This window comes from Loxodonta africana, unplaced genomic scaffold (genome assembly GCF_030014295.1).
Source record: "Loxodonta africana isolate mLoxAfr1 unplaced genomic scaffold, mLoxAfr1.hap2 scaffold_113, whole genome shotgun sequence".
NCBI classification, from domain to species: domain Eukaryota; kingdom Metazoa; phylum Chordata; class Mammalia; order Proboscidea; family Elephantidae; genus Loxodonta; species Loxodonta africana.
The window spans coordinates 336,865-353,434 of record NW_026974876.1 but is presented as its reverse complement, the minus strand read 5'-3'; the positions used below and the strand labels follow the sequence as shown (position 1 = coordinate 353,434).

Sequence of the window (16,570 nt, the reverse complement as noted above, 5' to 3'; positions counted from 1 at the left end):
GCCCAAAAGCACAGAAAAGAGGGCAGGATGGAACAGGAATCATGGCGGATGGAAATGGGGAACTGGAGCATAGAAGAGAATACTGACATATCATGAATATTGCCACCAATGTCACAAAACAATTGTTTATAAATGGCTGAACAAGAAAGTAATTTGCTCTGTAAAGTTTCAAATAAAGCACAATAAAAAATTTTTAAAAAGTGGTAGGTATCTGGGTAAACATATTATGCCAACCCTGCTGTCACTGCACAACATGGCGCAGGACTCCCCTCTTTGGAAAGACTTTCTAGCCTATTGCAAACACTTTGGAATATACTCTTGGTGGCAAATTAGTATTAGAGAATGGGATTATTTTGAAAATATGAGATGTCTGTACTCATGCCTGGTGAATAAACTGGATAATAAAATTTTCAGAGCGAAATGAGATGTTCTAACAGAAAAATAGGCCTGAATTCCCACGTGGGCCATGAGCCTACTACTCTGAAGGCCTTTCCCAGAGAGGCATTTCAGGCACTTCTAGAGCAGCAGGAGCACTGGGGAATGCATGTATCAACCTCCCCCAGGGCCCTCTCTGAGGGGTAAGTACCTGCTTTAGTACTAAGCTTAGGGGTTCATAAATAGTCATTCTGCATAAGGTCTTCAGGTTCAAGTCTGTAATCCAGCTGGGATTCTGTGTGTGCTGCATCTCTGCATCAAAAGAACATGCTTCTAGAAGCAGAATGCCAGGAGAGAGGCGGCTGGGCAGTTGGGGGTGGGGGGTGCTGCGCAGACAGGGGTGCCCAAGGGAGGCACAATATAGTCATTCTGCAGCAGGTCTAGTCATTTTGCATAAGAATTAGAATGCTTCTGTCAATGCATAATAGTTTACATACAGGACATAAACAAAGTGACTGAAGGACAAAGTCGAATAGTAAACCAAGCCACTCCCTGTCAATCCTTACCTGAGAGGGTCTTCATCAGGACTTCCGGGGATGGAGAACGACACAGTAAACGCTGATTTATTTTACCTCTTCCTTCCTCAAGAAACAGGAACTGGTGTTAAGATGTCAGGTGTCAAGCCCCAAACTCCTCTTCTGGTCTGTATTTAAGCTGTATAATAAAACTGGGATCAGGCAATCAGCCGTGAGCAGACAGACCCAGAGTATTCCCAGTGCCCCACATCTTTGAGCTCCAGTGAGATCCTGTTCTTAGTCACTAGATTAGCAGAGGAGCTGAAAGACTGAAATTCCGTGTTTTAAGGCAACTTGGGCTTCAAACAGTCACTTATTGCTAAAGTCGTATTTCTCTGTGTTAATTTATGATCCTTAACTCAAATCCGGAGTTTGGAGCTCATTTTGATAACTCCTCATTAGTCTGCATAGACAAGAGTCTGCTCACAGTCAGTGATGACAATGGAGGAAACAAAGTCCCTAGCCCAGAGGAGGGACTGCTCCCCATATTTGGGGAAATGCCCCTGGGAAGCATCGGTGAGGTGCACTTTGGCCTCTGTGGCTTTGCCTTCTGCTCCTGGAATTGCACCCTGGGGGCCTCCATATGCAGACCCAGAGTCCGTGGGTGACCACAACTCCCCCGTTTTGGGTCATCGTCCGGACACACGTTGCGATATGCTTCCTGCCCCCCTTTCCAGCATAAGCGCTGCGATCACAAGTGGCAGAACCAGTTCTCAGGTCCAGACCCTAGACCTTGCCCTCCTCGGCCTTAGGCTTCCCCTAGTCCTGGTGGAACCTGCAAGCCTGGCGGATGCGAGGTTAGCACCCGGCTGGGTGGGCTTGGGCCTGTCTCAAAAGGCTCATGGCGAACGCAGGTTCCTCCTCCTTGGAGCCTGTGGGCTTGCGGTGGGCAGCCCCGCATCTCGTGCCTCCCTCGGGCGCCCTCTCTGAGCAGCAGCTCCCCTCCCCCTACCCCACCAACCGCCCAGCAGTCGCACTGCCTGCTTTCTGCTTCTAGAAGCGCGTTCTTTTGATGCACACATGCAGCACACACAGAAGCTCAGTTGGATTACAGACTTGAACCTGAAACGCACAACTTTAAAACTACTAGACTGGGGGGGGGGGGTATTGGCAGTGAAAAAAGGAAAAAAAAAATAAGAAAGAGAACAATTACAAAAAAAGTATTAGAAGACTGTATCCTCACATTATGGACTCAAGAAGGTTGCGGATAAACAACTGCGTAGATAGCATACTGTTGTCTCTTTGCAAATAAGTCTTAAATGAGGGAATTTGGTACCGGGAAGAGTTGCAGAGCCTGACTTTGGGGAAATCTGGGATTGATGAATTGCCTTGCATGAGGCTACAAGCCCTGATAATCAATATTTGAAGATGAGATTCGAGCAACCTAGAACATGCATCAGAATTTTTTCTAAGTAAATTAGCACCAGAAGATGCCTTTAACCACTAAATAAAATGGGTCAGTAGTTCAAGATCTCCCTACAAAGAAAACGGCAGACCTAGATCGTTTCCAGTCAGGTTCCAGCAAACATGCAAGAAACAGTCATTTTAATCTTGTACATAGTCAACAGAGATTAGAAAACCATGAGATACTCCCCTAACTTGATCCTTAAGCCTAGTTTAAAAATGATAACAAATTTTAGAGAAGGACGGTAGAAGAAGAGTTAGAGGACAAGCACACTCAGTAACTGAGATGCAAAACCCTACATAAGATGCCAGCAAAGGAAATCCAGCAAAGTATAAACCAAGTAACATGCCATGATCAAGGCGGTTTATTGTAGGCATACAAATTTGAGTGAACGTTAAAGATTTAGTAATTTCACTCACCACATGCATAGGTGAAAGAAGAGAAGACATATGCTCACCTCAAGAGATGGGGGCAAAGCAGGTTGATAAAATCCAATCACACGGAGAGATAAGGACTAGGAGCAAATATGGAACAGAAAAGGAGTTCCCGAACGTGGAAAACTACAACTAGCATGATAGTTCATGGTGACGTGTGGGACATTCTCTTTAAAATTAATAAACAATAAAATAAGGGTGCTTCTATCATTACTTTTATTAAACATTGAACACCGGAAGTGTAAGCTAGTACAAAAAGAGAAAAAGTATAACTGCTATTCATAGATTATAGGACTGTCTCCATTGAAAACTGTAGAAAATACTGGAATTAATAGTAATCATAAATAAAAAATAAATTGAAATTTCAGTGCATCAGCATCAAGCTGACTCTGTCATAGCTCTTAGGTGAAAGCAAAGGACACTGATAGGGAAAGAGCAGGTTCGGGTGGTCTAGACCAAGGAGGGAAGAAAATTATTCTGCACTGGGCTGAACTTATAAGAACGGGTATGTGTCTCAGTTACCTAGTCCCTCCATAACAAAAAATAACACAACTGGATGGCTTTAAAGAACAGAAATTTATTTTCTCACAGTTTAGCAGGTAGTCGTTTGAATTCAGGGCATGGCTGTAGTGGGAGATCCTTCCTTGTCTACCTCAGCTTCTAGTAGATGCCAGCAATCATTTGTGTTCCTGGCCTTCTAGAAGCATCTGTCTTCTTTGTCTGTCTTCCTTTTCACCTGTTTGTGTCTGTGTGCATTCTGCTCCTTTTATAACTAAGAAGAGTTAGGCTTAGGACCCACCCTACATTGGTATGACCTCATTCACATAATAAAAGCAGGCCCCCCTCTTTCCTAACAAGGTCAGATTTACAGGTACAGGGGTTAGGATTTCCACATACATTTTGGAGGGACACAATTCAATCCCTAACAGTCGACTTACCAGATATTCTGGATTGAGAGTACTCGCATGAACAGCTGAGAGTGGTTCCAATTCTTTGCTACATTCGTTGGCTGAAACTTGTCTCAATGGTCACCCAAAGGAATGCTGGAGCAATTTATTGTGTAGGACCTGGCCAACCATTCCTAATCACATCCATTGTGTGGAAAAACACACAATCCCATCACCAAAGCCTTGAGAAATTCATGGATAAGAAAAGAATGGTGGTTGGAACCAAGAATTGTTTCATAGCCTAGATAACATGGTGTAGGTATTAGATATTCACATGGAGATGTCAGGTAATAAAACTTCACCCCACATGGGGATGTCAAGGATAATACCAACGACTAATGTTCATTGAGTACCTACACTGGTGTCAGGCACTCCTGTGCTTTTCCTTTCATGTTTGCTTTCATGATGGCCATATGAGGAATGTATCATTATAATGCATAAAGAGGTCAATACAGAGAGTTAGGCTCACATTTGAATATATGAGTCTGGACCCAGGAGGAGTTTGAATGGATGGAGGGATAAACCTCACGTCCTTAGCTACAAATAGATAGCAGTAAACTCACTGAGGCATCCTAGAGGGAGGGTGTCAACAGAGAGAGGAGCAGGCACCAAGCCCAAGGGTACTCTGGTATCTAGAAGCCTGCCAGGTGAACAGCAGCCAACAAGCCTCTCTGAAGTCCAGTGTGGTTCCTGGAGGGTTGTCTGTCCTTGCTCTCAGCTGCATTTCCCCAGTGCTCCTCCGACCTGCACTGGGTTGTCCCCTTCATGACGACAGGGACAGTGTGTACCTTTCACCACTGTATCTGCATAACATAGACTATTTCTGGCCCATGGAATATACTGACTGAAAGAAAAATAAACAAACGATAAGTACGTAAAATCCTTCGTAGTTGATACCTTGGGATACATTAAGGGGCTTCATGAGTAAGAGGGAGAAAAACTGATCAGGGCTGCTTCTGAGACCATCTTTTAGGTGTAAAGAGTGTTAAACAATAATTAAACAAAGAGATTTAATGGCAGAGATGTATGTTAAAAAGATGTAAGTATACGTTGAAGATTACTAGAAACATGCACATTTATTATTGCAACTATAGTCAAATCGTTAAAAAACATATACTACATGCACACAGAATATTATAAAGTAATTTAATGCCCTCATTAAAAAAAAAAATTTATCATGAGAAAAGACTAATGATGAATGAAAATATCAGGATATAATATCCGTGTTAATATACATAAATGTGTGCGCTAATACACACATGAAACCAGTTGCCACTGAGTCAGTTCTGATTCATGATGACACCACTGTGCCAGAGTAGAACTGTACTCCATAGGGGTTTCAGTGGCTGAGTTTTCGGAAGTAGGCTGCCAGACCTCTCTTTCACAGCAATTCTGGGTGGACCTGAACTCCAACTTTCTGTCAGCAGCTCAAGATATTAACCATTTGCATCAACCAGAGACTCTAATACGCATACATGCCAATGTAAGTAAGATAACAGACATATCGGAACGTTAATAATTTATTCTATGCATTACGTATGTTTTCTTGTTATTTATTGCATACTTTCCCATTGCTTCCAAGTTTTTGAGGAATAGAATGTACTTCTGGAAAAATTCATGAGAGATTTTTAAGTAATGAAATAATTAACAGAAACAGAATGAGTAAATCTGTGGCAAGGCAGCCCAGGAACCCAAGATTACAGTAACACTGGTATGAAAAGGAGAATTGTGGAGTCCTGAAGCTCAGTGGTCCCATGCATGCATCAGGAAAGAGGGAAGAGCAAATAAACAAGGAGAAAATACAGTGAGCCAGAGGAGTGGGAGCCCTCTGTTGTGGGCACAGTTTTCTCATGAAACTTTAGATGGACACAATGGGTGGGATTATCCACTTCCATCACACAAACATTTTTATTACCCTTGATTTTAACGGAACTATGTTATAAAAACAAATGATAAAATAAAGTATAATAAAAGAATAAATCTCATAGTGGACTACTATCATTTTCCCCAGCCACTGAGGAGGGCAGGAGACACACACAGGAAAGAAGATGGAGCAGTGTGAAGAATCATGCTTAGTGAGGAGGGGAGTGTTTCTGAGACAGGCCTTACCTGCTACCACCTAGGGAAGTAGGCAGCCGTGCAGGACCAACTGGAAGAAATGGCACATTATTTCTGAGACCTACTCCAGCTCATAACAAATTATGGATAACATGGGGAAGAATGAGATTTCCAGGACACTTAATTGTTCTCATGAGAAACCTGTACATAGAAAAAGAGGCAGTCATCTAAACAGAACAAGGAATACTGCATGGTTTAAAGTCAAGAAAGGTGTGCATCTCCATTGTATCCTTTCACCATACCTATTCGACCTGTATGATGAGCAAATAATCCGAGAAGCTGGACTGTCTGAAGAAGAATAAGGCATCAGGATTGGAGGAAGACTCATTAATAACCTGAGATATGCAGATGATACAATCTCACTTGTTGAAAGTGAAGAGGCCGTAAAGCATTTACTGAAGAAAATCAAAGACTACAGACCAACAGCCTAACAACAGGACCAATAAGCAACATCATGACAACGGAGAAAATGTTGACATCACTAAGGGCTTCATTTTACTTGGATCCACAATAAACACCCACGGAAGCAGCAGTCAAGAAATCAAACGACACATTGCATTGGGCAAATCTGCTACCAGAGACCTCTTTAAAGTGTTCAAATGCACAGATGTCACCTTGAAAACTAATGTGCGCCTGACTCAAGCCATGGTGTTTTCAGTCACCTCATACGCACACGAAAGGTGGGCAATGAATAAGGAAGACTAAAGAAAAATTGAAGGCACTGAATTACGGTATTTGCAAAGAATATTGAATATACCACGGACTGCCAAAAGAATGAACAAATCTGTCTTGAAAGAAGTACAGCCAGAATATCCCTTAGAAGCAAGAATGGCGAGGCTTCATCTCACATATTTTGGACATGTTGTCAGGAGAGATCGGTCCCTGGAGAAGAAAGTCATACTTGGTAACAAGTGGCCACAACAACCGGCTCAAACATAACAACGACTGTGAAGGCGACAATAGGTAGTTTAACATACATTTTGACCCATACGAATTAAAATTTAAACAATTATTTCAAGCCCTTTTGTAGCGGTTTCAGAATATACAATTAAAATAAATGTAAACAATTAATAGAAAAAATCTCTGAAAATAAAATTTAATTTTTTTAAGTCACTGCTCCATAGCCCAAATATAAATGGCTTGATATAAAGCACTGGTCTTTGTGATTCACAAAAAGGAGGTGCCAATTCCTGAACAAGAACTGAAGTGACAGGAGAAACTCCCCATGCTGTTAGAGCCGTGAGTATGGGCTCTAATCCAATAATCTGTCCTCATTAATTCCTTTTCATTTCATCTCTGTGAAAGAGGGAACGGAGAAGGTGAGAGAGGGTTACATGTGCCTATTCTGTTCTTTAGCATCTAGTTTACTGCCAGGAACAACTATTCATAAGAGTCTACAAAACATTAAAGTACAAATAAGGAGGAAAACCTCCTAGTATATATATGTATTAGGTGGCACAAAGAGTTAAGTGCTCAGCTACTAACTGAAAGGTTGGCAGTTTAAATCCACTCAGTTGCCTTGGAAGAAAGGCCTGGCAATCTAACTCCAAATGGTCACAGCTATTGAAAACCGTATGGAGGGCAGTCCTACTCTGAAAACTCACGGGGTCGTCATGAGTGAAAATCTCAACGGCAACTGGATTGGTAATCTATATATGGCATAAATGTTCGGAAAATTAGTTTCTGAACATATACACGGCATACAGAATACACTGCACATTAGTATTATGTGCCAAAACCCACTGTCATCAAGTCGATTCTAACTCATAGTGACCCCAAAGGACAGAGTAAAACTGCCCCATAGGGTTTCCAAGGCTGTAAGTCTTCACTGAAGCAGACTGCCACATCTGTCTCCTGCAGAGAGGCTGGTGGGTTTGAACCACTGACCTTTCAGTTAGCAGCCAAGTTCTTTAACCACAGAGCCACTAGGGCTCACTGCTGTCATGTACAGTGATTACATAAGCAAATTCTGAAACAAACTGCCTGGGTTTAAATCCTAACTCAATCTATCAGCTGGTTGATCTGGGAACGTTACTTTATCTCTCACTGCCTCAGTTTCCCATTTCTAAAATGGGTCTTATTCAAAAGGTTGTTACGCAGGTTAAATAAAACACACAAGGCACTTAGAAAAAGGCCTTACACACAGAATGAACACAATAAATGTTAGCTTTCATAATTATTAAGGGAATACAAACAGCTTAGTTGAAGAAACTTCCATTGAGAAATAGTTGCGTTCCAAAATTCATGTGTAAAGTCATTTACATCAACTGTTAAAGTTGTATGTTTAGATTCAAGTGATTACTGAGGTGTGTTATGATCTTGAACAGAGTTCAGGGGACTATACAGGCTGACTCTGCATGCCCTTCTCCTGCACATCCATTCCATCTCCCCTGGAGCCCAGACATCATGTTATCAATTAAACCCCTCCCACACTGGTGGTGTACTGTTTAAGAGCTATGGCTGCTAACCAAAAGGTCATCAGTTCAAATCCACCAGGCGCTCCTTGGAAAGTCTATGGCACAGTTCTGCTCTGCCCTATTGGGCCGCTATGAGTTGGAATAGACTCAGTGGCAATGGGTTTTTAATGGGTATGAGTTAACTGTTCAGTGCTTAAAGACATACCCAAAGCAACCACGAACACAAAAGTATAGTAAAAAGTTCTTATTTCAGAATAGCAACACCTTTTTCTAACACAGTGGTGAATTAGGGTGGACTGTGTATCAAGAGGAGGCCTGGTGGCATAGTGGTTAAGAGCTCAGCTGCTAACCAAAAGGTCAGCAGTTCGAATGCACCAACTAGTCCTTGGAAACTCTATGAGGTAGTTCTACTCTATGCTATAGGGTCTCTATGAGTTAATATCAACTAGGGTCTGTATGGGTTGGAATCAACTTGATGGTGACAAGTTTGATTTGGTTTGGATTAAATTATGACCCTAAAAAACGTGTGTTTCAACTTGGTTAGGCCATGATTCCCACTATTGCCTAGTTGTCCTTCATTTTGTGATTGTAATTTTACTGTAAGAGGATTAGGGTGGGATTGTAACACCACCCTCACTCAGGTCACCTTTCCCTGAGGTGTGGCCTGCACCACCTTTTATCTCGCAAGAGGTAAAAGGAAAAGGAAGCAAGCGGAGAGTTGGGGTCCTCAGACTATCAAGAAAGCAGCACCAGGAGCAGAGCATGTCCTCTGGACCCAGGGTCCCTGCACCTGAGAAGCTGCTTGACCATGGGAAGGATAAGGACAAGGACCTTCTTCCAGAGCCGAAAGAGAGAGAAAACTTTCCCTTAGAGCTGATGCCTTGGACTATTAGCCTACTTTAATGCGAGGTATTAAATTTCGCTTGGTTAAAGCCATCCACTCATGGTATTTCTGTTACGGCAGCACTAGATGATGAAGACAGTGGGTAAAGGTGGAAGGGGTGGATGACGGACAAAAAAAGAAAAACGGACAACAAGAGAAATATAAGAATTCAGAGAACTGTGAAAATTTAATTCCTGAATATACTTTCTTTCTCCTCCCTGTAACTGTAAGGACTTTTCTCATATACAGCATATATAAGTAAATCCTTGCAATATTTAAAACACTTAGATTTTTGTAAAACTCATTCTCTGAAAACTCATGGTGGCCCCATTAATTTGTGGCTTAAAAACAACTCAGAACTAAAAAGAAGCATAAATAAATAAATAAAGGCACTGCTGTCATTTGCGGGTGATGTTCTTTTCCTGCTATCCACAACCCACACACTTGGGAGTTAATTTTCCAGGATCAGTGTTCACAGACCATCCTCTTTCTCTCACCACCACCCCACCACCCTTAATTATTTAGAAAAGGCAGGGCCAGTCAGTGCTCCAAACATCAAGATTTCTCTCTAAAATGCCAACTCGCACTTGGGGAGCAGGCTACATTCTCAGCTGTCAGCAATTCCACTAGCCCCTGCAGATAAGGAACATGTCTCCACTGAACTGTTCATTGTAATTAAAAAAAAAAAAAAAGTAAAAAACTGTTTCTTAAAACCAGAAAAAAAAAAACAAACAGGCATTTCCCTATTACCCACCCACCCCACTCTCCCACACCCAGTGCTCCCCTCACCACACACACACTCAAATATTTCATACCAAGGGTGTGTCCCAAGCACGGGGTCTGGCTCCGCTCTTCTTTTACACCCCTTGGAGGCCTCTGGAGAAACCATACCTTTGGTTGGCAATTCCCTGAACCCTGCCTATTCAAGCTGGCACTTATTCAAAAAGGCAGGTGAGTCTTCAAGTCAGGTTTTTAAAAGGAGTTTAAGAGGAGCCAGGTGATATGCCTACTCACCCTCAAGTTTCTCAAAGGTAATAATTTCTTGAGATGTTTACAATGTCTCAACTATGGGTTAATTAAATCCCTTAGGATGGTGGGCATAGGAAAATCCTGCATCTCAATGCCCCCCACTTTGAAAAAAAAGAGGGGGAATCTCCAAAATTACAAATTTGAATTTCTACATACTTGATTGAACTAAGGAGTAAGTTCCTCATGTGTGTTATTCTTGGTTTGAGCTTGGTGGTGCAGTGGTTAAGAGCTCAGCTGCTAACCAAAAGGTCTGCTGTTTGAATCCAACAGCTGCTCCTTAGAAACCGTATGGGGTAGTTCTACTCCGTCCTATAGGGTTGCTAAGAGTCAGAATTCACTGGATGGCAATTGGTTTGTTTGTTTTTCAATTTTTGGCTGAAAGGTAGACTTTGTTATCAATTTATTAAATCAACTGGTAATTTGCTGGATATTTCTCATACAGGAACTTATGATGTCTTCAAATCCAGCCAATCAGGTTTAGGAAGAGAGAAACTTCTCTACCTTAGCCTCCCTGCCACTCCCACACCTTTTTCATTGATTTCCATGCCCTGTTTAAGTAACATCACTCATCATTTCTCACTGTCTAGGTTATCTGAGCCAATTCATGGCAGTCAATTCCACCTGAGCCCTAGGATACCCTCATTTACATACTCTGCCCTGTTCCTTCACCAATGGCTGACCTCACATCTCCCCTTGAATGTCTACTAGGCATCTCAAACTTAATGTGGTTCAAATAAAATTCTTCGTCCAAGTGTCTTATCTACCTCCCAGTCTTCCTTATCTCAGCAAATGTTCTCACTATCCTCTGGGTTGTTCAGGACAAAAACCTAGAAATCATCCTTGATTTCTCTCCTTTATTCAAATCTTGCATCCAATCCATTGACACATATTCTGGACTCTTGGCTCTACCTTAAAATAAATCCTGACTCTATCCACTTCTCACTACCTCCACCTTACAGCCACCATCATCTCTTGGTGAAAACTGGACTCCGTGCCACCGATCTTCCCTCTTACAGTCTACATAACAGCATCACCTCAGTGGCTTCTCATGGCAATTAGGAAAAATTCCCAAATCCTTCCCATGGTCTTTCATGATGCGGGGCTTGCCCACCATACTAACCTCATTTCCTAACAGTCTTCCCTCGGTTCACTCCACACTAGCCATGACTTATTTCCTGAGCTTCCTCAAAACATGCCAGAACACTTGGTTATTAAAGGGCCTCAGAAACAACTCTTTCCTTTATTGGCAATATCCTCCCTCCAGAACTTCATACAGCTATTCTCTCCTTTGATATAGGTCAGTTATCTCCTCAAATATCCTGATCCCATAAGCCTTTACTAACTATTAATCTAAAACAGCTCACCCCACTCATTCCCTCACATGCAACTCTGTCTTATTTTCAAAATATTTAGCTCTCCTTGACATTTTTTGTTAATTATTACCTGTAAATGTATTTTTTGTGGTTGAGAATATATGCAGCAAAACATACACCAACTCAACCGTTTCTACCTGTACAATTTAACGACATCGGTTACATTCAAGTTGTGCAACCATTCTTACCCTCCTTTTCTGAGTAGTTCCTCTGTCATTAGCATAAACCCACTGCTCCTTAAGGTTCCTATCTAATCTTTTCAGTAGCTGTTGGCAATCTGATGCCATATAGACAGTTCTTAAAAGAGCATATGCTCAAGGTAGACCATTTTTATTAGTTAAGTAGCTAATGTTCTGGAGCCCTCGTGGCACAGTGGTTAAGTGATACGGTAGCCAAGCAAAAGAAGAGCAGTTTGAATCCACCACCTGCACCTTGGAAACTCTATGGGGCAGTGCTATTCTGTCCTACAGGGTCTCTGAGTCGGAATCAACTCAATGGCAACAGTATGGTGTTTTCTTTTTTATACTTCAGTTTTAAGATGATTCAAGGGAAGGCTTTTGGTGTAATGGTTAAAGATTATCTCACGGCAATAGTTTCAGGAGTTCATTCACCCTCAATGGCTCCAAAAAGTCTAGGGTTCATGAGAATCTGAAATTCTGTTCTGCATTTTCCCCCTTTTGATCAGGGCTTTGCTATGGACTCTTTGATCAAAATGTTCAGCGACAGTAGCCGGGAACCTTCTGGTTCTTCTGGTCTCATGGCATGCTAGATGTTCTTTTAAAAAACATGAGTGGATGCTGGAGGTTATCAAATACTTATTTTATTACACCTATTAGTATAACCACATTTATTTTTCCTGTACATATGGCAAATTATACTGATTCATTTTTGAATGTTAAACTAACCTTGAATTCTTGGGATAGACCCAACTTGGTCATAATATATTCTTCTTTAGAGTATTGCTGGATTTGTTTTGCCTATTTCTTTTTATATTTTGCATCTATGTTCATCAGTGACATTGGCCTGTAATTTTCCCATCTTGTGCTGCTCTTGTCAGGTTTTGGTATCAATATTCATTCTACAAGCTTTATAAAATGAGTTTGGGTATATATTTCATTTTATATTGAAGAATTTGTGAAGTATTTCTTGAATATTTGGCAGAATTTGCAGGAAAAGCCATCTGACATGAAGTTTTCTTTTTGAGAATAGTTTGAGCTCCAATTCAGTTCTATTAACAATTGTGGAATTACTTTTGCTTCCTGTTTCTTCTTGAATCGTTGTTATTAACTTACATGGTATGATACGTTTGCCTACTTTACCTAAATTTGCAAATTTATTAGCTAATATGGTTCATAACATTCTCACATTATCTTTAAGTTCTGCAAGATCTGCAGTCATTTTCTTTCTAATTCCTGATATTCGTTATTTATACCTTCATTCTTTTTCACTTGATCAATCTTGCCTAAAGTTTGTCAATTTTACTAGCATTTTCTAAGAATTAACTTTAGTCTTCGTTGATCGTCTGTTGCATGTATCCAATCATTAATAGAAACAAAAATTCCTATGAATGTTTGTTTATGTTTTTTTCCCAACATTTTGAATGGATGTTTAACTCACTTATTTTTCAAAATTTGTTCTTTCCAATTATATTTTTAAGGCTATAAGTTTCCTATATTATATTGTCTGTACTGCACCAATTTTTATATGTACTATGTTCATAATTGTTCACTTCAAAATATATTCTAATTTTCATTATGATGTCTTTTTTAATGCCTAGTATTTTAAAATATCCAAGCACATGGAGATTTTGTATTTTCTTTTTCTAAGATGGTTTTTTTTTTTAAATTATGCTGTACTTACACAGTATCCTCTATATTATTGCAGACTCTTGAAATTTGTTGAGACTTGCTTTATAACACAGTATACAGTTAATTTTTATAAACACTATGTATGTGCATGAGATGAATGTATACTCTTTAGTGGTTAGATAATGCACACACATACACATATATCAATTTGGTATTTTTATACATGTTAAATCTTCTGTATCCTTGACAATTTATGGACTTCTATGTTTCTGAGGGGTGTGTTAAAAATCTATTATGATGCATGATGTCAAAAGGAGCCCCAGTAGTGCAGTGGTTAAGCACTCAGCTGTTAAACCTTTTGATTTGATCCACCAACTACTCCACAGGAGAAAGATATGACAGTTTCCTTCCATAAAGATTACAGCCTTAGAAACCCTTTGGAGAAGTTCTACTCCATCCTATAGTCACTATGAGTCAGAACTGACTCAACAGCACATAAGAAAAAATGTATGATGTGAAGGAAACTGAGCAGTACGAAGGTATAAGAATTGAACCTACATCCAGGGTCAAAGGATGAAGGACAGAGAAAACAGCAGAGACATCCAAAAGCTTGGAAAAAAGGGGGCTGAGAGGACAATGGTTGGTGGTTTAAGGGCTTTGAAGGGCTACCACATATACTGAGGAATCTGAAGTGCAATATTCTTGCCTAAGGATGAAGACATGCTCATAAAGATCCTGACAAAGCTTTAGGCTTGCACCTCTGGCTGATCTTTGGGCTCCACGGGGGCAGGAAGTGAAGGCTAAGGCAGAGTTTTAGGCGCTCTTGCTTAGCACTGAAAGAACACCCCAGTTCAGAGCCAATCTGCAAAGACTGGGATAATGTTACTTTTTCTTTTTGGCTACAAGCATTTAAAGAAATCACTGTCAGGTCATGAACTGACTGCTGTCATAACAGAACAGAACTTCAGTGTCCACACATGAGAAGACATACAATCTTTGCAGAACTAGTTTGGAAACATCACTAAGCAAATGGATGACTGGCCCTCAACAATTAAAAAAAAAAAAGCAAACCCTAATGACTGGAGGGAATCTGATTTCCAGAGTTACATTATAATATTTAAGATATCCAGTTTTCAACACACTATTTTAAGTCATAAAAGGAAAAAGAAAAGGATGGTTCATTTGTTAAGAAGAAAGAAAGAAGAGAATGAACAGAAAGCATCCCTAAGGAAACACAGATATTGGGATTACTAGACAAAGATTTTAAACCAATTGTCTTAAATTTCCTCAAAGAGCTAAAGAAACCATAGACCAAAAAAAAAAGGAAACCAAGAGAAGAATGTATGAACAAGTAGAAAATATTAATAAAGAAATATTATACAAAAGAACCAAATAGAAATTATAGAGCTGAAAAGTAGAATAGCTGAAATAAAATTTTCATTAGAGGAGCTCAACGGCAGATTTGAGCAAGAAAGCAGGAAAATGTAAACTTGAAAAAGCACAACTGAAATTGTTCTAACTGAGGAGCGTAAAGGAAAAAGAATGAAGAAAATGAACAGAGCCTAAGGGACCTGCGGGACAACATCAAGCATACCAATATACTCATTAAGGAGTCCCAGAAAGGAAAGAAAGATGAAAGGACAGAAAGAATATTTGAAAACGTAATGACTGGAAGTCTCCCAAATGTCATCTAGATATCCAAGAAGCTCAATAAACTCAAAGGACAATAAATACATAGATATCCACAGAGAGACATAATCAAAATGTCAAAAGACGAAGACAGAAACTTGAAAGTAGCAAGAGATAAGTGACCCCTAATGTACAAGAAGAGAGTCTCAACAAGTTTAACTGTTGATTTTTCATCAGACACCATTGAGATGAGAAAATAGTGGGATGATGTATTTAAGATACTGGAAAAAAAATACAGAAACAAAACTATGAACCAAGATGTCAGTATCTAGCAAAACTATCTTTCAAAAATAAAGGGGAAATTAAGACATGCCCAGATACACAAAACCTGAGGGAGTGTGTTAGCAGCAGAACTGCCTTATGAGAAATGCTACAGGGAATCATTCTGGCTGGCATGGAAGGACACTAGACAGTAACTGGAAGCCATAAAAAGAAACAAAGACTCCGTAAAGGAAACTACTTAGATAAAACAAAGTCAGTAATATTTTTATATCACGCCTCTCTTTTTTTCATATATGATTTAAAGCACGAATGCATAAAAATACTTACACATCTCTCTTAATGGACACACAATGTATAAAGATGCAATTTTTGTACCAGCAACGTAAGTAGGGGAGGTAACTGAGCTGAATAAAAGCAGAATTTTGTATACTGTTGAGGCTAAATTTGTATTAATTAAAAGAAGATTGTTATAAATATAAGATATTAATTGTAATCCTCATGCTCACCACTAAGAAGTTAAAAAATATAAGGAAAGGAAACAAGGAGAGGATCAAAATTGTACACTTGAAAAAAAATCAGTCAAACACAAAAGTGGACAGTAGTGAAGAAAATGAGAAACAAAATACGTATATGACCTACTATTACAAAGTAGAAGATATAAGTCCTTCCTTATCATGAATTGCTTTAAATATAAATAGATTAAATTCACAATTGGGATCATTAAAGTTGTGTGTTAACTTTGTTGGACCATGATTGTCAGTGCTTTGGCAGTTATGATGTAGTTTAGCAGTCGTAAAACGATGCAATCACTTCCATGATGAGATGTGATATAATGTGATTACCTCCATGATGGGATCTGCTGTGAGTAGCCAATCAGATGTAAGGGAGTTTCCTCAGGGATGTGGACTGCATCCAATATAGGTGGACTTTCTGGCAAGGCTCTTGAGCTTTTGCTCACTCGGAATCCTGCAGCTGGCTCCTCTTCATCTGATCTCAAGTTTTTGGGACTTGAACTCTCAGCTTACCTTCCAATTTTGGGATTCATCAGCCTCCGCAGTCTGTGAGCCGCGGGCTGCCAGCTTACCTGCCCATCTTGAGATTTGTCAGCCTTTGCAGCCTGTGAGCCACAGACCTGTTGTATGACCTGCAGATCTTCAGTTCTGCAGTCCCTGCATCTATGTGAGTCAGGAGAAGCCACCAGGCTGACCCATGGACTTGAGACTTACCAGCCTCTACAGCCTCGGGAGCCATTTCCTTGATATAAATCTATTTATATATAAATACATACATATATA

At 40.1% G+C, this 16,570-nt stretch overlaps 1 long non-coding RNA gene across 4 annotated transcripts in view; it reads right to left on the bottom strand.

Moving 5' to 3' along the window:
- The window catches only part of LOC135229175 (uncharacterized), a 167,044-nt gene that overhangs the window by 13,307 nt on the left and 137,167 nt on the right, over positions 1–16,570 (bottom strand). For all 4 annotated transcript variants that reach the window (XR_010319939.1, XR_010319940.1, XR_010319938.1 and 1 more), the window contains one exon: positions 942–1,089. This is a non-coding gene — a long non-coding RNA (uncharacterized LOC135229175). The remainder of the gene's footprint in view (positions 1–941; positions 1,090–16,570) is intronic.